This window comes from Phacochoerus africanus, chromosome 1 (genome assembly GCF_016906955.1).
Source record: "Phacochoerus africanus isolate WHEZ1 chromosome 1, ROS_Pafr_v1, whole genome shotgun sequence".
In the NCBI taxonomy this organism is placed as follows: Eukaryota; Metazoa; Chordata; class Mammalia; order Artiodactyla; family Suidae; genus Phacochoerus; species Phacochoerus africanus.
Window position 1 is genome coordinate 143,090,645 of NC_062544.1, and position 27,968 is coordinate 143,118,612.

Below are 27,968 nucleotides of genomic sequence, written 5' to 3' on the forward strand. Positions count from 1 at the left end.
CAAAATAAGGAGATAAAACACAGTTCCAAGTACAAAGCTATCTAATAGATAGGTTTGGAATTAAATTGCCTGGAATAAAGTTAAACCATGGGTAGTTGTCACATATTTCTTTATGTTGTTAAAAAATAGTTTCTTATAAATTCTTGAATAATCTCAAAGTACAGGCTTCAGTAAAGTAGTATGGGAATAAAAGCCAATTATTGGGCTGAAATAGGCAGGTATTTTGCTTTTAACCCTTCAGTTTATATTGTGAATTTTGAACCTAAGAGGAAAGTGATGATCTTCCATCAGGAATGGGTGATGTGCAAATCTCCTGATGTCCCTGTGGACACCTGGTAATTCTCTGAAGGCTACTGTCTAATGACCTGGAAAATTGGAAAGGGATGGATATGATGGTATCTTTTGACTAAAAGAGCTGTAGGCCAGAAAAGCAGAGAAGCTGAAGCTCTGATGGATCAATTGAGAAGACCTGGGCTGGCATCGTGGGGTCATTTCGTAGACCTTCAAACAAGACACAAAATTTAAAAATAAAAAAAATAAAAGAGCCCTTCTGGCTTTCTTCTCCTATAATATGTCATTCAATTTCAGCTCTGAGAAACTTCAAAACAGCAACAAAGACTGAAAATAAGAAGTGATAAGAATGTGCATATCAGAGATTAGAAATCGTCCACAGAAAATCCCACTTTGTCTAGCAAATCCCACTAGTCTGAGTCACATGTCAAACCATGTGCTCATCACACAGTTCATTGTTTCCCTAGAAGCACTAAAATGTACCTGGCTCCTCTTTATAAATTCATGTATTTCTTTTGTAAACGTTAATTGGGACTTGTCTGTCTTTAGCACTAGATAAAAACATATGATGTACAGCTGAGAGAATAAATGATGAGAGTTAAGACAGTTTGCTTAACAGGGAGTAAGGATATAGAGTTAAAGTCTAGAATTCAACCAGTAGGAAACTGATGGACCAGGCTCTTGTTTCACCCTATCAAGAGACTGGTAAAATTGAGTCATATAGAGACAGGTAGGAATAGGATGAAGATCAGGGATTACCATATCAGCTATGTCGCAGCAGTGGCCAAAGTTCCTTGTGATGTACTCTATAATAAACCAACAAGCTTTACCGCTGAAGGAACCAAAGGCCAGCATAGCCACCGTGGACTTCCCATTTGTTTTCTTTTTTTTTGTTTTTATTGCCATTGATCTAGGAGGTAGAGCTGAGAAGATATTGCTGTGGTTTCTATCAGAGAGTGTTTGGTGTATGTTTTCCTCTAAGAGCTTTATATAATCGAGTCTGATATTTAGGTCTTTAATCCATTTTGAGTTTATTTTTGTGTATGGTGTTAGGAAGTGTTCTAATTTCAGTCTTTTACATGTGGCTGTCCAGTTTTTCCAGCACCAGTTATTGAAGTGACTGTATTTTCTCCATTGTCTATTCTTGCCACCTTTGTCATAGATTAGTTGACTCTAGTGTGTGGGTTTAATACTGGGCTTTCTCTCCTATTCCACTGATCTATATTTCTGTCTTTGTGCCACCACCATATGGGTTTGATGACAGTAGCTTTGCAGTATGGTCTGAAGTCAGGGAGCATGATTCTTCCAGCTCCATTTTTCTTTCTCAGGATGGCTTTGGCTATTTTGGGCCTTTTGTTCTTCCAAACAAACTTTAAAATATTTTGTTCTAGTTCTGAAAAAATGTCCTTGGTAATTTGATAAGGATTGAATTGAATCTGTAGATTGTCTTGGGTAGTATAGTCATTTTGATAATGTTGATTCTTCCAATCCAAGAGCATGTTATGTCTTTCCATCTGTTTGTGTCATCTTTGGTTTCTTCATCAGCATCTTATATTTTTCAGCGTATAAGTCTTTTGTCTCTTTAGGTAGGTATATTCCTAGGTATTTTATTATTTTTGATGCAATGGTAAATGGGATTGTTTCTCTAATTTCTCTTTCTGATGTTTTGTTGTTAGGATATAGAAATGCAGTTGATTTCTGTGTATTCATTTTGTATCATGAAATTTTGCCAAATTCATGGATGAGCTCTAACAGTTTTATGGTAGCATCTTTAGGATTTTCTAGGTATAGTATCATGTCATCTATAAAAAGTGATAGTTTTACTTCTTCCATACCAATTTGGATTCCTTTTATTTCTTTTTCTTCTCTGATTGCCATGGCTAGGACTTCCAAAACTATGTTGAAGTGTAGTGGCAAGGAAGATATCCTTGTCTTATTGATGATCTAAACCAGTGGGAATTTGTTTAACTTTGCACTGTTCAGAATGATGTTAGCTTTGGATTTGTCATATATAGCCTTTATCATGTTGAGGTAGGTTCCCTCTATGCACACCTTCTTAAGAGTTTTCATCAGAAATGGATGTTGGATTTTGTCAAAAGCTATTTCAGCATCTATTGAGAAGATCATATGGTTTTTATTCTTCAATTTTTTAATTAAACATTAAATTTAATTTTTTAATTTTTATCACACTGATTTGTGGATATTGAAGAATCTGTGCATCCCTGGGATAAACCCCACTTGATCATGGTGCACAATCATTTTAATGTATTGTTAGATTTCATTTGTATTTTGTTGAGGATTTCTGCATCCATGTTCATCAGTGAAATTGGTCTGTAATTTTCTTTCTTTTTTTTTGGTATCTGTCTGGTTTTGGTATCAGGGTGATGGTGGCCTCATAGAATGGGTTTGGGAGTGTTCCTTCCTCTGCAATTTTTTGGAATAGTTTCTGAAGGATAGGTGATAACTTTTCTCTAAACATTTGATAGAATTCACCAGTGAAGCCATCTAGTCCTGGACTTTTATTTGTTGGTAGTTTTTTAATCAGTGTTTCAATTTCAGTAATGGGATTTCTCAGTTCATCTTTTCTATTTTGTCTTGGTTCAGGCTTGGAAGATTATACTTTTCTAAGACTTTGTCCATTTCCTCTAGGTTGTCCATTTTATTGGCATAGAGTTGCACATATTCTCTTACAAACTTTTGTATTTCTGTGATGTCCATTGTAACTTCTCCTTTTTCATTTCTAATTTTGTTAGTTTGAATCCTCTCTCTTTTTTTTTTTCTTGATAAGTCTGGCTAAGGGTATATCAATTTTTTTTTGATCTTTTCAAAGAACCAGCTTTTTGTTTCATTGATCTTTTCTGTGGTTTTCTTCCTATTTCATTGATTTCTGCTCTGATCTTTATGATCTCTTTCCTTCTGCTAACTTTAGGTCTTGTCTGTTCTTCTCTCTCTAGTTGCTTTAAATGCAAAGTTAGGCTTTTTATTTGAGCTTTTTCTTGTTTCCTGTGGTAGGCTTGTATTGCTATAAACTTCCCTCTGAACTGCCTTTGCTGTATCCCATAGGTTTTGGATTGTTATGTCTTTGTTGTCATTTGTTTCTAGGTATGTTTTAATTTCCTCTTTGATTTCTTCAGTGATCTATAGGTTGTTTAGTAGCATGTTGTTTAATCTCCACGTGTGCATGTTTTTTGCAGTTTTTTTCTTGTTCTCGATTTCCAGTCAAATAGCATTGTGGTTGGAAAAGATGCTTGATATGATTTCTTGAAGTTACCAAAGCTTGATTTGTGGTCCAGAATGTGATTGACCCTAGAGAATATTCCATGCACACTTGAGAAGAATATGTTTTCTGCTCCTTTGGATGGAATGTTCTATAAATATCTATTAAGTCCATTTGGTCTAATGCATCATGTAGGGACTGTGTTTCCTTGTTGATTTCTGTCTGGACAATCTGTCTATTGCTGTAAGTGCAGTGTTAAAGTCCCCTGCTATTATTGTGTTATTGTCAATTTCTCCTTTTAAGGTTGTTAGCAGTTGCCTTAATATTAATGTGATCCTATGTTGACTGAATATATATTTACAATTGTTCTATTTTCTTCTTAGATTGATCATTTAATCATTATGTAATGTCATTCTTTGTCTCTTATAATATTCTTTATTTTAATGTATATTTTTTCTGATATGATTATTGCTATTCCAGCTTTCTTTGGATTCCCATTTGCATGGAATATTTTCTTCCATCCTGTCACTTTCAATTTGTATGTGTCCCTAGCAGTGAAGTAGGTCTCTTGAAGACAGCATGTATATGGATATTGTTTTTGTATCCATTCAACTAGCTTATGTCTTTGGGTTAGGGCATTTAGTCCATTTACATTTAAGGTAATTATTGCTTTATATGTTCTTATTACCATTTTATTAACTGTTTTGGATTTGGTTTTCTTGGTCTTTTTCTTCCCTTCTTGTGGTTTGGTAACTGTCTTTAGTGTTGTATTTCATTTGTTTTTACTGATTTGTGTGTGTACATATTGTAGATTCTTTGTTTGTAGTTACCCTGAAGTTTTGATATAGGAGTCTATATACATAGAAGATTGTTTTAAGTTGTTGGTCTCTTAATTGCAAGTGCATCTCTAGTGTCCTACATTTGTACCCTCCTCACAATTTCTGATTTTGGTAGCATATTTGTGTGTGGGTGATTTCCTACATTTACTGTATTATGCCTCTACCAGTGAGCCTTGTCAGTTGTGATATTTTTTTTTCCAGTTGTGGTCTTTTCTTTTCCACCTAGAGAAGTTCCTTTAGTATTTGTCATAATGCCACTTAAGTGGTTCTGAATTCTCTTAGCTTTTGCTTGTCTGTAAAGCTTTTGATTTATCCTTCAAATCTGAATGAGAGCCTTGTTGTTTAGAGTAATTTTGGCTGGAGTTTTGTCCTTTCATTACTTCATCATTCCACTCCCTTTCATCACTTTATCATGCCACTCCCTTCTGGCCTGCAGAGTTTCTGCTGAAAAATCTGCTGATAACTTTATCAGGGTTCTCTTGTATTTTATTCATTTTTTTTTCCCTAGCAGCTTTCATTTTGGTCAGTTTGATTAATATGTGTTTTGGGGCATTCCTCCTTGGGTTTATTTTATATGGTACTCGTTGTTCTTCCTGGGTTTCAGTGAGTGAGTCTTTTCCCATATTAGGGAAGTTTTGGGCTATTACTGCTTTAAATATTTTTTTTTGGCCCTTTCTGTCTCTCTTCTTCTGGCAGCCACTGTGGATTTCCAGTAAATTTAACCTGCTTCTCACTGTGGTTATTTGCATTTGGAGATTCCAGACATCTTTAGAAATGAAAGAGAAGAAATTACAACCGTTACCACAGAAAATGCAAAGGATTAGAAGAGACTGCTGTGCACATTTATATGCTAACAATTTGTATGCAGAAGAAATGGCATCATTCCTAGAAGCACACAACCTATCATGTCTGAAGGAAGAAATAGAAAATCTGAGCAGATAAGTAACAAGTAAAAAGATTTAATCAGTAATTTAAACCACCCTACTAAGGAAAAGTTCAGACTCAGATGGCTTTACAGGTGAATTCCACCAAACATTTAAAGAAAAACTGAATTCACACCTTACCAAATTCTTCCAAAAAAGTGGAAGATAAGGGAACACTCCCAAATATTTTATGAAGCCAGCATTACCCTGATATGAAAGCCATAAAAGGATGCTACAAGAAAAGGAAAATATAGATCAATATCCCTGAAGCACGTACATTAAAAAATCTCAATAAAACATCAGCAAACCAAATTCAAAAGCCCATTAAAAGAATATGCCATGATCAACTGGGATTCATTCCTGGGATACAAGGATAGTTCAACACATGCCAATCAATAAATGTGATCTGCCACATTAAAAGAATGAAAGACAAATTGGAAGTTCCCTTATGGCATCAGCAGGGTAAGGATCCAGCCTGTGCCCAACTGCAGCACACATTCAGTCCCTGGCCAGGGAAATTCCACATGCCATGGGTACAGCCAAAAAAAAAAAAAAAAAAGTGGGATAAAAGACAAGGATCATGTAAACATCTCAGTAGATGTAGGCCAAGTATATGGAAAAGTACAGCATTTTCTCTGATAAAATTAAATAAAATTGGGAGACCAGAATGAGGAGTTCTCATGGAAGAAAGAAGCAGCAGGAAGATGAAAAACTCCTATTATTTTCAAGTGAGGATTTGGCCAGTGAAAAGCCATGGACTCTGTTTTCTGTAGGCCTCCCAACTTCCTTTTCCTCTTTATAAAATTGTTTTCCTTCTCATGCCTTGTGGAGAACTTGCATGTGGCTCACATTGGTTGCAGACCCTGAATTGTGACTCTCTACAGTTCTGAAATAAACCTATCTTTGCTGGAGAAATATCTGGCAGTCTATTTGTTTCATATCAACACCCTAAAATGCAGGACTTGCAATTTAACTTCAGTCACCCCCATCAAGCATTCTTAGTAACAATCAACTGTGTTCTTAAACCTCAGCTGGTTTCCCTTGATAATGCTACATTCCTGTGTGCCAGGTACAGTTTTAAGAGCTTTAAACAAACTATATCATTTAATCTATACAGTCTAATAGGTGACTAATCTATACAGTCACCCCAGGAAATATGTAGTCTTATCAACATCTCATTCTTTTAAAATGGGAAGTTATTGAGTTATTCAGAGGTTAAGTAACTTGCTCCAGCATCTTACCTTGCAATGCTGGTAAATATCAGAGCTAGTATTTCAGTCTGAGGATCTCAGTTAACAGGCCATGCTCTTGGCTAAGGTACTGCCCCACTCCTATTTGGCTGTGGGGATCCTATTGAAGTTTCCTCTGGTGTCTTTTAGGCAGATGACCCCCCAGTGGCAGCCTAGTTCTCAGTCCTCAGGACCCACTCATGCCTATTCTGCTTTGTCCTCTACTTGTAGTTCTTTTCTGATTTAATATCTGTTTAGTACATAGTTTTATTGCCTTTTCTTTGTCCCTTATGATCACACTCAAGTCTCTTCTCACATATACTGCCACTTGGTTTAGAGAGCTACACATTTTCCCACCCAAAATCACACCAAATTGACTAATTTTATGCAACAATATATAAATTGTTTAAATTTTCTTATCTGAACCTTTTCAATTGATCTGTACTTCATACTGTTGTGTATACCAACCATATTAAATGTAGAAGCCACTAGTCATCTAATATATACCTCGCAAAGTAATGTATGTTGCGAGGAGTTTCAGTGCTTGTAGGGAACATGTATAGGCATAGAGAAAAAAGTAATAGAATACTACATGTGCCAGGCCAACACATGTATTTTAAAATTTTTAATCATGACATTGAGATAGCAAAGGCACTCAGAGGCTCAGAAATTGCTTAAAATGGATTAATACCATCAGAGCAAGTTTCTGTAAGGATGTGGTATATTTGTTATTACTGGTTTTCAAATATCTGACAGTCTCATTTCTGGATTTAGACTCCTCACTTGTGTCTGCCACAATTCTCATTCTCAATTGCCAAACATTTCACATTTGTCAGTTTGGGAACAGAATGATATTTGTAGCACTCCTTGTGCCAATGGAATCCTTCCAGAATGTATTCAGACCATGACACTAGGAGTGAGGAAACTACTCTACATTACCTACTAGAGTTATAGTAGTTATTATTCCAAATTTTCTACCATTTTTTTGGACTTTACATAGAAATTAGCTGTTTTTTTCTAAATTTGCAATTTATATTTAGAAGACATGTTTTCTTGGAAAGAAACACAAAGTCAAGTTTGTATGATTTTTTTTCCATGAGGATATTTTTTAATAGCATTTCCACTGTCTGAAATTGCATTATTATTGATGAATTTACATTATTATTGATTAGTGTATACTCATTTACTACCTATTTCTACTCACTAGAATGTAAGTTTACAGAGCATCTAGATTGTTTCTAATTGTTCACCAATCTAAGAAAGAAAAAAAGGACATAGGACACAGTAAGTATCCAGTTAAGTATTTGCTGAATTAAGAAAGGTACTAAACAAGTTAATTTTTGTTTTATTTATTTGTTATTTATGTATTTATTTATTTTTGCTTCTTAGAGCTATACCCACAGCATATGGAGGTTCCCAGGCTAGGGATCTAATCTGAGCTATAGGTGCCAGCCTACATCACAGCCACAGCAACACCAGATCCAAACCACATCTGCAACGTACACCACAACTCATGGCAACACTGGATCCTTAAGCCACTGAGCGAGGCCAGGGACTGAACCTGCAACCTCATGGTTCCAAGTCAGATTTGTTTCTGTTGCACCACGACAGGATCTCCTAAAAAAGTTAATTTTTAAATGGGGATTTCTTTTTCTGTGTTTAATATACTTCAGAATAACAAATATTGGAAATATTTATTCTAGAAACTGCAAAAATATCTCTCATCTTTTCTAAGACATGTGAAATGTTACCTAAAAGTGTCTTTTCTCAGTTTAGTACTTCCCCCACCTTCCACCCAAGGAAGTAAATAAAAGTCTGACTATAAAGAACACATTAAAAACAATACATTATTACAGCTGGCTTTCAGGTTTATTAATGCTAAATTCAAATCAACTACCGGTAAAAATATGAGAATGAAAATTCATGTTAAGAAACGTGTGACTGATAGTTGAAAGAAACAGAAACATAATCAAGCCTTTATTCTTTCCTAATCTACACTGAAGTCTATGCAGCTCAGGCTTTGGCTTCACGGCAGGGTGCCTTAATTCACAAAGTCTGACATAATTCATCATACACTTTCAAGAAAATATCTTTTTCTTCTGTGCTTTGCCAAAGCTTCATGGGGGCTGAGAACAGAAGAGCAGCTGGAGGACAACTTGGGAAACTGTGTTGTCACCCACGCCTGTCCCCTGAACACATCCTCTGCCACTGCTCCTGGCTCCTGCTCTCCATGGGGAGGATAATGTCTCTTTGTTAGCCTTGCAGTGGCAGCTTAGACAATGCCTCCCATTACTCTTTACCAACAAAACCCAATTTCTTTTACAGTTAGATTTTTAAACACCTGGAGAAAAACAAATCTTATAAAGAAGATGTTGTTCATTTTTTATAGGTGGCTTTCTTCCCATGAATTCTTGCTGTGTTGATAATTATCCCTTTCTGCAACTCTTGTGGCTTAAACTTTTGAGAACTGGGGCATTCACAATCTGTGCTTTCCAGCTCTGAGAGGCTTGAAGTGGGAGAGGAATAGTATTTATTGCCATGCCTATTTCCATGGGATGTAGATGGTAGAGAAATTTTCCTACCACTTGACAGATCTACAGAGACCTTCATCAGGCTGGCCTTTTCAATCCTTGCCTCTAAAGTCTTAGACTATAAAATTCATGGTGTTGAAAATAATTGGAATCAGACTCAAGACCATGACAGGTAAAGAACATGGCTCTGGGGTTCAGATGGCCTGGCTCAAAATTCTGATTTAATCATATGCTAGACATGGGCACCTGAGCAAATGGCTTAAGCTCTCTGTGCCTCAGTTTTTTCCTCAGCGAAATAGGGAAATAATGCCTGTTTCATGATGTTCCTAAAAGATATAATAGCTCTAAAGGGTTTAGAATTATGAGTGACATATCATCTTTCATCTCTAATCTCGAGTGATTGAGAAGTATTTTTCTTTTTATTAATATCAGATAAAATAAATGAAAAAACATATGCATAATAAAAGGATAGTTTGATGTTTTTATTAACTAAATTCCAGTCCTACCTTTAACCCTAAAGATGACATATCCAGCCTTTAATATGGAATGTAGGCAGCTTTTCTCTTGGGTAGAAGAGAAGGGAGAGAAGCAGAGGATTTGTATAGTATAAGTAAGCAAACAACACAATGAGTTTTAAATGTAAGTAGTGCTTCAGTGAAAATTTTATTTAATGACTTCAAAACAATATTTGATGCACAACTATATTTTATGGATTGATTTGTATTGGTTTCATCCAGAAAGGGTTTTTGATGGCTAAAGTGCAACAGTTGTTTCCCTACAAAATTTTGCCTACATTACTTGTTTTTAATTTTTTTTGTCTTTTTGCCATTTCTTGGGCTGCTCCCGCAGCATATGGAGGTTCCCAGGCTAGGGGTCTAATCTGAGCTGTAGCCACCGGCCTATGCCAGAGCCACAGCAACGTGGGATCTGGGCCGCGTCTGCAACCGACACTACAGCTCACAATGCCGGATCCTTAACCCACTGAGCTAGGCCAGGGACCGAACCTACAACCTCATGGTTCCTAGTAAGATTCGTTAACCACTGCGCCACGATGGGAACTCCTTGTTTTTAAAATTTTAAGTGCAAGATTTTAAAATTATTATAAAGCATTCTTCCCGTTAACTGAATACAATGAATCCACCAATGAATGTAACAGAGTCCCTTTTTTTCTTTCATTCAAGTCTCTTTTTATTAAGTCCTCTTCATTTGTAGTATTTCCAAATCTCGTTTATTCCCAATAAATATACTTTTTATAATAATGGAAAAATGCTATTAGGTAATAAGAACAAATGAGACTATTGCATATCACTAAAACATCTAGTTCTTCTGATTTAAAAAGAGTTTGAGGCATGGATGTTTTCAGAGTGCCTTTTATTGAAGAAATTTCCCAGACACTTCTGGGGAAAAAAAGCTCTTCTTTGCCTCACTGGTCCTTGATCCTATTCCTGTGTCTTAGTTTTCTTACTGTCATTTGTGGAGTTGACATCTGGAAAATGAGGAAACACAAGGAGTGGAGGGAAGTGGGACTTAAGTTGTAGAAAGATTATGAAACTTAGAGTCAAGAAGTCTAGATTTTGTCTTAACACCCCAGTAATATCAGCTAACACTTACTGAGGCCACAACTGGTGCCAAGCAAGCCCTGTGTATTCCCTAACTCCCTTAACTGAAGCAGTTTGATTCTAAAGTATCCTTCAGGCAACATGAGGTTGAATGAATCACTGAACTGCCCTGACTTATTATGTAATGAAATCAGGTCAAACAATGTCTGCCAAATGATTATTCTAATGATTTAAAGACATAATTTATGAAACTTCTTTGAAAGCTATCACGATCGTTGTTAACACTAAGTATTTCTTTTGTGCCGGGCATAAAGTGGTTTCTCTTCTCATTTAATCCTTCCCCACATCCAGTGAGGCAGTTGTTCTGATACTACCTCACTGATGAGAAACCAGATTCAAAGAAAGAGTAAGTGACCTGCCATGACTTAGGGCTAGTAGGACAGTGGAGCGAGCCTGGAGACCTAGGTGTGTCTGCCTTGATCCAAAGTCTTAAGCACTGCTCTTGACAGTCTAGAAAGCTGATGACACTCTAGAAAAGCATACAGCTAGTTCTTTAAGAATATTTCTTATTGTTTTAATGAGGTTTGAGGTTCAAGGAAAAATAACTTATTTTCTTAAATATTTTAAATACCTATTATGTGCCAGACAGTCTGTATTATGATTCCAAAGATATCTCATTCCCTCCATCTAAGTAGGAAAGAGGGGCTTATTGAGAGTATTCAGAAGGAGTTTCTGAAAAGCCACTTTGGCATGTGGATTATTTTGAGTTAAAGACAATCAAAGTGGTAACAGACTTAGGAAGAGATTTTTACCTAACTCTTAACTGTCTAAAATAATTTATATATGGAGCCTGTACCAGGAAGAGAGTTACCAAATATAATTTATTTTTATACTAGAAAGACTTTTCTGCATGGTATGACAGCATGTGTCGACCAAATATTTGCTCTTCCCACCTCCCTGTGAATTCTCTGTCCTCCCTTTTGAAATCTCAAACCTCTATTCCCTTCTCCTTAGTTCAAAATTGCAAATAAGCCTCAAGGGCCTGACTCTTTGTGGGCCTCATATTCTTACGGAGCCCCTATACATTCACAATTAGTTTTTTTTTTTTTTTCCTCCTGTTAATCTGCCTTATGTCAATGTAATTCTTAGACCTGCCAGAAGAACCTGGAAAAGTAAAGGAAATACCTTTCCTTCTCAAAACTATAAACAACAACAAAATAATTCAGTCAGCTAAATGTACACACACACACATATTTGTATTATATATTTATATAATATTTATATATAATGTATGTAATTGTATATATGTATATTCTGGTTTTGAAAGTTGGTTTCAGTTATTAGTTTACATGTATCAGTTTTATGTCTCTGCAAAGCAATTAAATTGGACAGCTTACAAGAAGACGTATTTAGCACTCACAGTTTTTATGGTTGGGGAATCCAGGTGTAGCTTAACTAGGTCCTCTGGCTCTAGGTCTCTCACAAGGCTGCAATTAAGATGTCAAGTGGGGCTGTGATCCTCTTGAAGCTCAGCTGATGTGGAACTGTTTTTAGGTTCACACACATGTGTTGGTGGCATATCCAGTTCCTAGCTGACTCTTTGCCCTAAGTTCCTTACCACATGGGGTAGTTCACAGAATGGCAGATGGATTCCATATAAGTGATCAAATATGGGTACTAGAGAGGCTAAACAAATCAAGTCACAGTATTTTGTATCCTAATCTTGAAATTAATATGTTATTACTTTTTTTTAATTGAGATGTGATTGACAGAGAACATTGTATAAATTTAAGGGTCTGATACATTTATGTTGCAACATGAGCGCCATCATAGTGTTAGCTCACTGTACATATTTGCAGCTGGTAGCTAAATAAGTTTTGAGGATCTTACACACAATAGAGCTCTTATAAACACCTTGTCACTTCTGCTGAATCCTGTCCATTAGGAGTGAATCACTAGGTCCAGCCAACACAAGCAGAGGCATGAATACCTGGAGTTGGGAATCACATCTTATATAGCCACCACCCACAAAGAGTCACTAATTTTTCATTGTTAGAGTTGTTAGAAGCAAGGTAAGAGAAGGCTTCAGCTGGAGGTGGGTGCTGAGCCTTAGTAGCACAACTCTCAGCCTACTACATCTAGAGAGAGTTTAAGAAAGGACCTGTGCCCAAGGTAAACTAAATCCTGAGTGCCCGTTCAGATTTGCAGCATCCCAGCCCATTAACTTCTAGCATGGCTTATGAGCATAGTATCTGGAATTTTGAGAGACGTGAGAAGGTTCAGAGCATTATCTTAATATGAGGAGATCAATAATGTGTCATTAAATGTATTCACTCTCATTGTTCATAGAAACTGTCAAACCAAATAAAGAAGAAAGCATTTTTTAATTTTAAGTGAATATTTATGCAATGAAGGAAAGAAAGAATAAAACGAAAAGACAAAGAAAAAAAAAAAAACCCAAACTTATGAAATGTCAGTCAAGCTTCACTGTCTCATGAATTGACACCTCAATATAAACCAGTTGTATGAGAAATCATAATAACAATAAAATATGCTAGTATAACTTCATATGGCTCTATTATTAACCACTGAACTAGGATTAAATTATGTGGTGAAAACTCTGGGGATACAATAGGGAAATATAAATTAGTAGAAGTTTCATTTGGAGGACAGTGGGTAGTCAACTAGGGTGATGGAAATGAGGGAATATACAGATAAATTCATGTGCTGTTTTTTCAGTGATGATAAATGAATTTAAGATTGAAACATTTGCATCCATAATTTAGAAACACTTGAATAAAAGAAAACAAAAGAAAAAAAATAAAATCCAGAATTTTAAGAACACTTGCTACAGCAGTAACCTATTAGTTGAAAATGTCTCACTTTCTTTTCTCTCTCCCTCCCTCTCTTCTCTCTCTCTCTCTCTCTCTCTGTCTCTCCCTCTCTTCCTCCCTCCATCCCCCCCCTTCATCTTTCTCTCCATCTTTCCTTCCCTCCCTCCTCTCTATCTATAATTTCTTGAATGTTAGAATAAAGTTTGAGTTGCAGAAGATTTGTTGGTGGTGGAGGCAAGCCCTGCTGATAATGATAGGTAATTTCAAATGAAGCTAAGATAATGCTAAAATGATTATATAAGTTACTGGGGAAATATGATTTGATTTATATAAATCTATTTGAAAATGCATAAATTTGACAATTCAATGAAAGTAAAATGTTTAAATTTGAAGAAATATACTCAGGAGTATATTTAAATCTCCAATGCAGTTATTTTCATACTATTTTTCAAGTGTTTCATATAATTTAACCATGCTTTTGTGCTTAGAAAGTTAAGAACCATTCTTCTGTTTAAAGAAATTATCATTAGCTATCATGTAATTAAAATGAACTCAGAAAGTTTTATTTGTTTTTAAAACAAAAATTTTTTGGAGAGAACTAAAAAATAATAATAATAATAATGTGCTCACAGCTTCACTATTTTACCTCCTAGCTAAAATTTTACCACATATGAGTCTATAGGACATCACAATTAAAACAGCAACAACAATGAAACAAATTTGTAGAAAATAACAAAAAACTCTTAACATGGAGTCTAATCTGTCATGGTTTGGTCAGTTTCTGATGGCAAAATAACACTAAATCATATACACAATTTTCTCTTTTACTAAGAGTAATCTTATGAAAACAAAGTTATTTTTTTCTAAGCCCTTTTCATTGGACAAAAATTTTCTCTTCAGTTCCTCATTAGGCAAAATGAAAAATATTCATTTAAAACATGGGCTTGTTTGTGATTATCCAACCAAACAAAGTTATTACTGTCAGGCAGGAAATAGTGACTTAGAGATAATAGCTGTACTGAATCAGATGACTTACGCAAATCTTTTCTCATTAGAAAACGTTTATGCCCTGTTCTGATTTTTTTTCCCCCACAGGCCAGTTTTGGTTTTTATTTACAAAGCTTGAAGTCCTAATCTTAACTGATTATTTAGAAACAGACATCAAGACATTATGATGCAACACCAGATTGAGACAAAAAATCAAGTAAATTTCAATCTAAACCTTTTTCATGTTTTATTAATTTTCTATCAGCATTAATGGATTTCTTTCTAAAAAAATTATTTCTTTAACATGTGTATATGCATGTTTTTAGTTAGAAGTAATTGCTCCTTCCCCCAGTACCTTTCCTATGTATTTTTCAGTTTCCATTTTACATTATGCTTAACTTTGCATATCTTAATTCTCCTACTTTACTGAAATCTATATTTTTCATTTATCATTTAAGCCTCCTGTTAATTCATAATTGACTATTAATGCAGTAATCTGCCTGGCACATAGTAGGTGTTCAATAAATCTTTATTGGGTAAATAACTCAATAAATAATAGAATATATCACCTGACTGTTTTCTGTTTACTTTTATATCCCAAGGAAATAATCCTAGAAGTATTCCCATTTTCTCATTGTATTAAATCTTGCTTTAAAACTTTCAGTAATTCTAATTAAACATATTAATGTAGGACGTTGTGGGTTCAATCCCTGGCCTCGCTCAGTGGGTTAAGGATCCAGCATTGCCATGAGATGTGGTGTAGGTTGCAGATGTGGCTTGGATCCTTCATTGCTATGGTTGTGGTGTAGGCTGGCAGCTGTAGCTCCAATTGGACCCCTAGCCTGGGAACCTCCATATGCTACAGATGCAGCCCTAAAAAGCAAATAAATAAATAAATAAATAAATAAATAAATAAATAAATAAATATATTTTGCTCATTTGATTTTAGCATCAGGTAATCAGATATTGGATTCCATTTTGCTTCTCAAGTGTGGGCCTAAGGATAGACCTTCTATCACCATTTGTCTCTTTCGAGTTTAGTATATTGTTAAAAGTTGAATTATTTGCCCCAATTTCATCATCTCCCCCCACCATTGATATTCTTTGCCACACAACTTATTGGCTCTTCCTATAAGAAAGCATACTTCTCTGTCCTGTGTTTAGCCAGTCCATATGGCTTGCCTTAGCTAAGGATATCTGTACTCATGCTGCAAATAGATTTTTGAAAATTATTTGCATAGTTAGGAATATTCTCTCTTCTGTATTCTCCATGAGAAGAGCATTCCCAACTGGCCCACTGGCATGAAGGGAGGGCTTTCTGGAGCAGAGCTCTCATAGCCAACTGAACTATAAATCACAGCCATCCCAAGCCTGGCAGTATGCAAAAGAAATACCCCATGCAGCCTGCATTCTTGTGAGCAATAAATAAGTACAGAGAGTTGCATGTCATGGAGAGTCTGTACATTCCTGTGATGCAATAACAATGACTAATAGAGAAATGGTTGAAGAGTACTGAGTCACAACATTACCAGCTCCAACTACTCCTGAGAAAACTGGTAATAAAGAAAATAATAATAATTACCACTTATTATGCCTATCAAATGCCAGCAATAGCGAGATGCTTTGCACATTGTAATCTCATTTCATGCTATGAAGACAACAGCATTATGAGGTGAGTAATATTATCCCTATTTCATTTCTAGTAAATTAGGATTCAGGAATGATTTATAACTTGCCAGAAATCACAAATGTAAGAAGTGGCATTTCCAGGCTTACAAGTCAATGACTTTACCCTAAAGAATCTCTATCTTTTATTTAGTGCCAAGGCAGCAAGTTTTGCCTTTTCTATTGTCAACCTTCCCTTCCTTTTGTTACTCCACTTTCTCCTTTCCATTTCCATTTCCCATTTCTCAGCCATGCCTGTCATGTTGAAATCAGCACCTTCATGCTATTTAACGCTAAACCTTGAAGGCTCTGAATGCAGGTTGCATTTTGTGTGTGTGTGTATAAATATGTATTGCTGGGAATAAACATAATAAACCAGCATAAAGGTTGCAATATATATTAGTTTCCTCCTCAGACTTCAAGATTATTCACATAAACTGACTCACTTTATATATATATATATATATATATATATATATATATATATATGACTGAGTCACTTTGCTATACCACAGAAACTGGCAGAACATTGTAAATAAACTGTAATAATAAAAAAATGTAGATGTAGAAGTCATTTACATACTGATATTTTAAGCCATGAGACACCCAAAAGAGTAAATGTTGAGACTCAAGAAAAAATATCAAGGGAATAAGCTCCAACTTGCCAGTATTAAGACATGTGGGAGACACAAGGAATGTTTGATTAGATGAAGAAGAAAAGATTGTGAGAAAATAGAAAAAACAAACTTTGATGTCTTTAAGCCAATTAAAGAAAGTGTACAAAAGAGAAGAAATTGATGAACTCCATGTTGATAGGTTGAGTGAAATGAGGATTGAGAATTGAACCTTGATTTTAGGTACATGGAGGTCATTAGTACCATTACTAAGAGACATTGTGTTGGAATGAAAACCAATGAGAGGAAAGGGATTAGAAACTGATGAATTAGACCATTTTTACAGGAGTTCTGCTGTGCAAGGCACCAAAGAAAAGGAGTAATAATTTAATGGGAAGTAGATCAAGGGAAAAAGTTACAATTTGTGAAGTAACAAGTCAGTTGTATGCAGATAGGAATCATCGCTAAGGAGGAACACAAATGATGGTGCAAGAAAGGTAAGAGTTTCTACAGTGACATCCTCAAGTGGAGAGAGTTGCTAGAGATGTTTTTCTAACTAGGCAAAACTAAAAGATCTTGCAGGCAGGAGCCATGTCTGTGTTATTATTGCTAGGGATGTTTTTAACTAGGCAAGAGGAGATGGAGGACATTCATACGCAAATGGAGAATTTGGTTCTAGATAGAAGCATAGAAAGTTTACAGCAACAGGATTGTTGTTATCTGTTTAAAATGTGTCCCACCCCGACAAAACTAAAAGATCCTTGCAGTCAGGGACCATGTCTGTGTTATTAACTATGGTATGCCCAGTGTCTTCATATTACCTGGCCAGAGTAAGAATCTAACATGCAGTTGTTGAAAAGTGTTGGTCTCTGTAGGTGATGAATACTTAAATGGATGATCTTCTCTCAGTAAGCAAAGCTCCTCCCCTTTTTAGTGTGAAAGATCCAGGCTATTTATTTGCATTCTACACATGAGCCAGTGGCATGATCCCACACTCTCAGTTTGATAAAGGAGCTTTTTTGATAAAGATTTTTATCATTAAAAATCACTTTTTCTGGCATTTTTCATATATTGACTGACATTGCAATTAAAACACATATGCACACATATACACATAAACACATATACACATACCAAGAAAACATGTACACACATACACATACATGCTTCACTAATTATGTCCTACATATTTAGAGTTTTTACCACAGTGTTTAGCAGTGTTAGGGAAAATGGCAAGCTGAGCCAAAATTTGCATATAAAATTAGTCATCACAGAGAACCCTCCAAATTTTCTACCATTACACTAGGGGGAAAAAAATGAAAATTTTCCCTGGTAACTGAATTATCTGGTTAATGGAGTTCCCATAGTGGCTCAGCAGAAATGAATCTGACTAGTATCCATGAGGGCACAGGTTTGATCCCTAGCCTCACTCAGTGGGTAAGGATCCGGCGTTGCCATGAGTTGTGGTGTAGGTCGCAGACATGGCTTAGATCTGATGTTGCTGTGGCTGTGGCAGGCCCACGCTATAGCATCAATTCGACCCCTAGCCTGGGAACCTCCATATGCCTTGTGTTCAGCCCTAAAAAGACAAAGAACAACAACAAAAAAGAATTTTCTGCTTAACTGGTCACCCCACTCTCCACTGTAATTTGCTTTTGTAGTTCAGTTTAAGTACCTCTGGGAATAAACATGATAAACCTGTGCAAAAGTTGCAATATATATGTTTCTTCTTCCAACTTCATGATTGTTCACATAAACTGATGAAAGTCATATCGTATTATAAATATGTGGGCTTGTAAATTGGCTTATACGGGGCTCAACCAAAATAGGATAGCATTTATTAAAGACAGAGATTTACTGTGCTATAGCTATATAATGTGTATCACACAAAACTCAATTAGATTCTTAAAGTAATATTTTCCATATTACTTTTTGGGCATAGTATAAATTGGCCAATAATAGTCATTTTTTTCCCCAGGTAAACATTTCGTAAATGTTTGTGAGAAATAATGCTATTTTCAGATGTTTTCCTTTACTGCATTTTCTTAAGTCAATGTGGTACTATTAGAATGCTTGCAGATGTGTTATAAGGGAAATAAAACTTGTTTATTATAAAAAACATATATTAGGGCTAAAAAAATGTCTCTGAGAGGAGTTCATCAAAAATTTACTTGAAAGCGAAAAATTTCACCAAATCCATTAGGTAGTGTTTTTATCTGACAATTAATATTCTTGCTATTCCACATTCCCTTGGATAATCTATAATTAGCTTAATTTCCCCAAAACAAATTGTTTTCCAAATGATTTGGCTTTAATCTAGGCAAACGTATCCTCAATACTTATATTTTTACAGTGTCCGACAGGCTGAGGCACAGATTTATGCCTCTTTCTGATAGAGAACAAACAAAGAAATCATTGAGTTAATGAATATGTCCAATATATATGACTCAGTAGCATATATTTCTTTTATATAACAAAAAAAAGATCATATTGACCCAGTTGTTTCAGATGTAGACAAAGTGCTGGGAAACTTTATGATGCCTCTACAACCCCAGTTCCAGTAGAGTGTTATTTAAATCAATCAAAATATTTTCATAAATTTATAAATAACAAATATTATAGAATGATATATTTTACTGTTATCAAAATGCAAGATAAGTGCTGTAGATATAAAGAATTGTTCAGTATTTTGTCTCACAGAGGCTCTTTATGTTTCTGTTGATTTTAAAACAAGATTTTGAGTCAAAAGCAAAATCTGCCTCTTCTGAGTAGAATTTGTTTTGATTAGATGGTAGTTTTTTAGAATCCATTTTCTAAGCTTTAAAGATTCAAATTAAAGGGATTTTTAGGAAATTGTACTTAAAGAATTCAATAAAAACTTGAGTATCATATGAGAAATCGATCAATCTATTAAAATAACACTATGTGACATTTATACATATTAAAATACTTTTCATTTTTAAGATATAAAGATACCAAGAAAGAGTTTTATGTTTATATTTTTCTTCTAATTTCTTTCCTTCATTACCAGATGATAATACCAGTGTTAGGAAGTACCTATGATTCAATGATAGAGAATGAACCTTTTAGGTCTTTGAAGAATAGTAACCTAAGAAGAATACATTGATTGGATTTTGCCCAATCTGCATGACTAAGTTGCATTCCTAGTCAGAGTAATTTAGTTTGTTCCAGTGTTATATGTGACACTGATGACATCTATCAAAGGAAATTGCTCATTTCCTTAGCTTTATTTTCATTGCTTCATTGACTCTGTGTTGAGTGTCCAGTTTAGACAGAACAACTTGAAATAAGGCATGAGAAGTGGCACCTCTATCATGATCTACAGCAAAAAACACTCACTTTGTGCCCTTGGCAAATTGTGATTGCTGTTCTGCTCAAAAAATGCAGGTCACTGGCCCTTTGGCAAACTCTCTTCATCAGCAGTCTGATGCTTCCTTTTGAGCAAAACAAGAAAGGCAAGAGATGATGTGTAAATTTGGATTATCTCTTGGCAGGTTATTTATTCAGACAATTGTAGAATAGGAAGCAGGAGGAATTTTGATAAGAGAAAAGAGCTTGACGAAAACAGTCACTTGAGGGTGAAAACCTATGTGTAATAAGTTACTGATCAGATCAGAAACTGTAAGGAAAGGGCAGTGAGTATCAGGCAACTCTGTGGGCTCCACATAATGAGAACTTCAGGAGAACACTGTGCAGTATGGGGTGCAATCTCCAGATTGGGCTTATGGATCTCAGCCCATATCCTGCTTTCTCCAAAAGCTTTTGCTTTCAAACCAACAGAAACATCTGTTCTCCATTAGCACCTAGTTTAGAAACACACACACACACACAACTGTAAAATCCTTGATTACATGGGCCCTTGATTTATCCAATACAGTAGAAAGCAGATTGTTGGATCATCCCATAACTAAATTTGATTCAAGTCCACTTCTTGCACTTAGTAGTATTCATGAATCAATTATTAAAAACCTGCTGAGACTTCATTTCTTCTTCTAGGTACGTAGGAATTCTGATTCCTGCTCCTTGTCATTTTAAGGCTTGATAGGTATGTGAAATGATGAGCTAATGACAGACACTCTGCTAGAGTCCTAGCATTCATGAGTGCTTGCACATGGAAAGTCCTCAGAAAATTGATTGTGGTGATGGTGTTGGAAAGATGACATAATCTGTCTTTCTTCCATATTGATACTAATTTAACATGTAGAAATTTCATTTCTCTTGCTTTTATTTTCATGATTCTGGGTAAGACATTCCTGGAAATGAAGCTGAAACTTTTCACTCTCTCTGACATTTCCCAGTGTAAGATGATTTTTATAGTTAGGACTTTGTTAAGATTCTGACATCCATTTAAGTTACATTTCTCTATCGGGTATGGTTGGTGCATTAACCACTGATACCTACATGTCCCCTGACCCATACACAGTTATCTCTTCAAGATTTCATACCTATGGATTATACAAATTATATTCCTGAATCTCTCTTCCTTCCTTGTGATAAACTTCTCAGGATACTCCCTGCCCTTTTAAGAGTAGGATAGGGGAAGGGAAATTCCACTATACAATTTTTTAGCTTCTCTGACTGTGATTGAGGGGTAAGCTTAATTCAGAGGAAAGCATACTGTATCAGCTATCAGTATGTAAGGAACTCCCCCCAAATTTGAGCACCTTAAAACAACCACTGACCATTATTATTATTATTGAAACAACAAACACTTACTAGCTCCTTGTACCAAGTTGAATTCTGTCTCGGTGACCAAAGTTAAGTCACCTGTCCAAGCCTCAATTCATTATGGAAATACACTTCCAAAGGATGAGATTCAGGGATGTGTGAATTAAGTTAGTAGAAATTGAGTTCATTGAGCAAATGGAATTAAACATTGGCCACAGGTTCAATCCATATTTTCCCAACTAACATCACTTGCATCAAAGCTGATAATTGGCTCTGTCTCTAGTATCCTTTTCCAGACTGGTTCAAAATCCTCACCCTAACAGATAATAATCATAAGGGAGATTTGCATAAAAAGAAAAACACATCATGCTTTTTTTGGATTATCTGGCCAAACAAGTTGTGCTGGCACAGTTTTCAGGGACAGATATCAGTTTATCCAGACTATCTTCTTCTATTGATTAAAACACAGGAATCTAAAGAATTCAAAAGGGCCGGGAGAGTAGAATTTTCCAGGCACATTTATTCACAGGTTGAAATTCTGAGATGGGAAAATGTTTAAATTTTAAATTTGTGATTTAAGACCAACAAAAAGGCACACAAAGAAAGAAAACCTTTGTTGGGACCAAATTGTGCTACATTCTCACAAAAATCCCAAGATCTTTCTCAGCTCACTTTCAAATTTGGAAAATTGTATTAAAATAGTTTTTATTTCAAAGTTATCTCTCTTGAGGCTCTCTAGTCCCAAAGATGCTTTGTAAATTTAAAAATATCAAGCAAAGTGCTTTGCCCCCAAATTTGTCTCATTTTTATTGTTGTCTTAACACTCTATTATACTCTATGATGAGGCTATTCAAGATGGTTCTTCTCTTGATCTCTGCACATGCTATGTTCATCCAGTCCCTGCTTCTCTCACATGACTATACAATCATCTCAAGTCTAGGGCTTAATTAGTTCCTAGCAACTGATGAGCTCACAGGACAGCAATTCCTCCTATAAATTGTAGCCTCTCTCTCCCCCAAGTAGGGAATATTTCTCCCATGCCTGCTTCCTGTCTGTCACACACAAAAAGGTGTCACTCCAGGACCCTTTGTATAAGATCCCCTGTCCAATAAACAACTGATGTCTCTACTGCTGCCTCTGGGCTCTTTGTTCAGTCTCAAGCCTGGACAACTTCAAGGCTTACAGGCCTGCAGGGTGCAGCCCAACATATATGAAGGAATGTTAGAGAATAGTGTTTTAGTATTTAGCACTGTGCATGGACCTAATTAGGGATTCACTGACCTAGGACATAATTGGGCTACATTTTCGGTCCTAGATCAGTGAATCCCCAACTTGGCTAATTAATGTGTATATGACCTACCTGTCACTCTTTCATTACCAAGATAACTATCATTTTTATTTGCCCCCAAACATTTTAGAGCATAAAATGTTTGGGTAAAGATCCAGAGACCTTTCTCCATGTTTAAGTCAAATTCTGAAAAAGAACTTGTTAGTTAAATAATAAGCTATTTTCTATTGGTCACAAGTGGAAAATAAAGTTCCATTTGAGTCTCTAAATGTAGGTAGCCAAACCCAGATTTTAAATTAAAATGGCTATGAAGAAAGTGGGATTAGGGTGAGAGAAGCGAGGGGACAGGTGAGTGAAATTTAAGGAGGTGCTCTGCTGGAGAACCTGTCCTTGTACCACGATGAGAGTTGAGTACCTTTTTAAATTTTGCACCCTAGGGCTTTTGCTTGCCTTGCCCTAGTCCAGCCATAGTTAGGACACTGTAAAAATGTTGGACACTCTTCCGCAAGTAGAACAGGGCTTTAAACCAATAAATAGCTGAACACCAAATGTAGACAAAGGAGGAGTGACTCCTTTTATGCATTTACTTTCAAAGATTTCTAATCCAAGCTTCATTAGGATTCTGAGCCACACATTTATTATTTTTAGAGCCATCTAAGTACACAAAATATAAGGAAATCTTAGTACAGCAATCCTCCTGGATGCATTAGATAAGAGCTCCTAACCAGTTTGGCCTTGGTTAAGTACAGTTTTAGAATCCATTAACATGCTTTTTTTGGTAAGATTTTTGTTTTTTATATTATAGTTGATTTATAATGTTCTGTAAATTTCTGCTGTATAACAAAGTGACCCAGTCATACATATACATATACATTCTTTTTCTCACATTATCCTCCATCAAGTTCCATCACAAGTTCCCTGTGCTACAGAACAGGATAGCATTGCTTATCCACTCCAAATGAGATACTTTGCATATACTAACCCCATAATCCCAGTCCCTCCCACTCCCTCCTCCTCCCCCTTGGCAACCACTTTTGAATCCCATTGCCTCCCTTGTTGGTTCTTTGACCTTGGATGATATATATAATTTTCTCATCTGACAAATCAGAGTGACTTTAATAGCATTTGTGTCTTATATTTTATGAGTGTGTAAGAGAATTAAATGTGATCACGTACACAAAACTTTTAATGCACTAAGTAGTTCATAGAACTCAACAAATGAAAGATATTATTGATATTACTTTTTGTTATTATTGTTATTAATTCTAGGTCAATGACTTGCCAGATAATCTGCCTTTGGCACTATAAATTTACTCATAGGATTCAATGTAGGGGTCCTGAAATGGACTTGAAAGTTGTCCCCTTCTATACCATTCTGATAATTCATGTGAGAAATTAAATAGAAGTTATGGGTAATTGTAAGAAGGGGGAAAAAAGAAGAAAATGTAGGAACTAGAAAAATTATGAGTCCTAAACTGAAATTTAATACAATTGAGATTCGGCAGATTCTTGAAGAAAAAGTGTATAGGGATTAATGATTTTTATTTGTGCATGGAAATTTTTGGCAAGCTATTTTCTACCTCTTGAAAATCCCATATTTTTTAAGGCTCATTAATTAAATACAGCTCTCTTTGGCACTAGGGAAAGTTTCCTCCAAACTTTGAATTGTTCTAGGATGTGGTTTGTGCTCTTACTCCATAAAATTTACTCTACAAAGTCTCTTCCCTAAATCAGTATTTTTAGAATGATAAGTATTTCTCCTCTAATCAGTAGACTCAAAAAATTAAATATAGGAATTCCCATTGTGGCTCAGCAGTAATGAGACTGACTAGTGTCCATGAGGACAAGGGTTGATCCTTGGCCCCTCTCAGTGGGTTAAGGATCCAGTGTTGCCATGAGGTGTGGTGAAGGTCATAGATGCAACTCAGATCTGGCATTGCTGTGGCTGTGGCATAAGCCAGAAGTTGCAGCTCTGGTTCAACCCTTAGCCTGGGAATTTTCTTATGCCATGGGTGTGGCTCTAAAAAGAAAAAAAAACATTTTATAGATAGATTCATGGAATAGAAATGATCTCTAATCCTCAAGTTAACGTTTTGAAATATGTGGTAGAATCTAACAATTAATACAGAAAATTATAAAACTAAAAATAAAAGACACAGCCCTAAGCACTATGAAAGCAGATAGTAATAGAAAATAATGAGTTTGGGAGTTTCCGTCATGGCTCAGTTGTTAACAAATCCAACTAGGAGCCATGAGGTTGCCAGTTCTATCCCTGGCCTCGCTCAGTAGGTTATGGATTCAGCATTGCTGTGAGCTATGGTGAAGGTTGCAGACGTGGCTCTGATCTCACATTGCTGTGTCTCTGGCGTAGGCTAGCAGCAACAGCTCTCATTAGACCCCAGCCTTGGAACGTCCATATGCCGCGAGTGTGGCCCTAGAAAAGACAAAAAAAGAAAAAAGAAAAAGAAAATAAGGGGTTTGGAGAAAAATAAATGAATTAAATAGGCAAAATATATATGAAAGATGTGATGGAATTTTTTTATTTGAGGAGTTATATATGTTTATTTGCTGAAATTAAAGTTAATTATTTGTTCATTCTTTTGTACGTATGGTTCAAACAAATAGATTGTCAAGGATCCACATTATCAGTTCACTAATTTTGGTCCCAATCATTCAGAATAAACAGTACATTTTCCTATTGTATTTCTTGAAAATTTGTGGAAATATTGGACTAAATGTTTCAATCAGAAAAAAAAATTAGAAACTTGATAGGATGACTCATATTACCTGAACATATATCATTTGATCACATACTATTCGAGTAGGTGACTATGGACATAGCATATAGGACTTAACGATGGAATGTGTTTGGTACCTCACACTTAGTTAAAATTTCTCATCTAGGTTACCATTTTGACATTTTTCCTTGGGTCTTCAACCTCAGCTCAAGGTGAATTCCTTTAAATTTTGCTTCTACCAATTATGTTGAAAGGAAGTGCAACAGAGGCTGAATGAGTAGAATTCTATATTCAATAGTCATGAGTTGAGGTCAGTTCACAAGTATTAGTTACCCAGTGCTGAAAATTTTAAACTCTCTGAGCTTAAGTTTTCTCTCCTAAAAAATAGAGGAAAATATATATTTCATAAAACTACTTTGAGGATGGATTTAGAAAAGTATAGTATTTGTCAAAGTATTGGCATAATACTCAATTTATAGTAGCCGCTAGAATTATTCATATATTATTATTAATTAATAAAAAGAAACGTGTTATCTGTCAGGCATTAAGGTACATACCAAACTGCACAGCTATATAAGGCAGGATGCCTACCCTCAGAGAGCTCTCCTGTAGAATAGTGAGAAGTCAGAAGTGAGAAGCAAATGGACATTGATAAGCATCTCGAGAATACAAAGAAGGAGCACTAGGTTAGCCCTGGGTTCTCAGGGAAAGTTTTGATTCAGGCAAAATCCTGAAGAAGGAGCAAATATGACTCTGGGGGAGGAAATGGGGAAATACTGCAAATGGCAGAAGGAATAGCATGCCTATATACTTCCTGGTTGTAGAGCAGGTTGGCTGGAGCAGTAGGTAAGAAATTGAAGAAGCAAGAGAAGAGGCTAGGAGAGAATGAGGACAGATCTCCAAAAAGTCTTTAAAGTCAAGCCAGGACACTTGAACTATACCCCAATGGCAGTACAAAGGACCATTGAAAGGTTTTTAAGGTGGAAAGTGAGATGATCAGATATTCACATTAGAAAGGTCACTGGAAATTAGGTTAGAGCAGTTTGTGGACTATGGAATTTGTCCCAATTATGACATGAACATTCCCTGGGTACAAGGAAGTGGATGGATTTCAAAAATGCTGGAAAAAAAAAAGAATGCCTTATTAAGACTTAGTAAATTAATGTGAAATGCAATTCACCAAGCTTATAATCTGATAACACTGATAAAACAACCCACCAACTGGGTGGGCTGATACTCATTATTTTGGCTTTTGATCTTGAATGTATCTCTTTGCTTAGTCAGAAGTTGAAAGAAAAGGAAATTGACCTTTTCAGTCTTTCTCTTCATCTTCGAGTTTTCACATGAAATACAATTTGAATTGGCTGTGGTTACATAATTTTCCCCATTTTCTTCCAGTTAATTTCCATGGATAAGCAAATTAATTCTATCTCATTTCTTCATGTCAACCACATTGGCATGGTTCACAGGTAGTTGTATGGTGTCATCTTTGCCTTCCAACATCACTGTGAATATTGGATTTACAAATGTTAGTATGCTGTAAGCAGAAGAATATAATATTCTTTTACTATTTTTAATCTTAACTCTCACTGACCTAATTTCCTTCGTTTCCCACTTTCATTTGGATTTTTATTATGTTTACCATGCCATCCAACAAACATCTTTGTGAATAATAACTGACTAATTGGAATTATTTAAACTGACTTTTAGCATAATTTCACTGCTATTCAATTGAATCATTTAGGATTTGCCTTCTACTTACCTCTCCGCTTCTCCATTAACACTCCATTGGCTTTAGTCCAACTTACGTTTCACATTCTCAAAATATCTATTTACGTGCAGTCTTTGTGCATTATCTAATGTTTCCTCTGCTGATAACATCTCCTTTTACCTTATCCTCATTTAGTTAAGTATTAGTTATTCTTATCTTTCTTTAGGCATCTATTCAGAAAAGCTTCCTGAATACATATGGTTGTTATTTGTGGAGGGCATCTTTATACAGGCATATAAAGGATACAAAGTTAAACAAAACAAATTTGGCTCTGACCATGTGGAGCTATGAAAATATAGTTGAGAAGACTGATACTAACACACACATATGCATGCATATACACATATGTGTAATTCATTTGCATATGTAGAGGATAAACAGAAAGAGGTAGAAAAGAACTGACTTTGGAGAAAGGAAATTGTACTAGTGTGACAGCTGAGAAGACTCTGTGAGAAGAAATTTCCTTTGGAATCATTTAATTATATACCAGATGCCTAAAGTCACAGAATCAATTAATTAAAATTTTGAAAATGTAGTAAATGCTATGAAGGAGTAGTATATAGTGGCATTAGAGAAGATACCAGGAGAACTCAATTTAATGTGGTGAACTGAGCCCTCTCTGAAAGAATAATCTTTTTTTTGGTATGGGAAAGAATGTTCCATACAGAGCAGTCACCATAAGGAAAGGACCATGTCAGAAAATACGCTGATTGCATAAGAAAAGAAAGAGCAATAATATAGTTGGCATGTTAATAAAAAAAAAAGTTGAGAGAGTTCCCTTCATGGCTCAGTG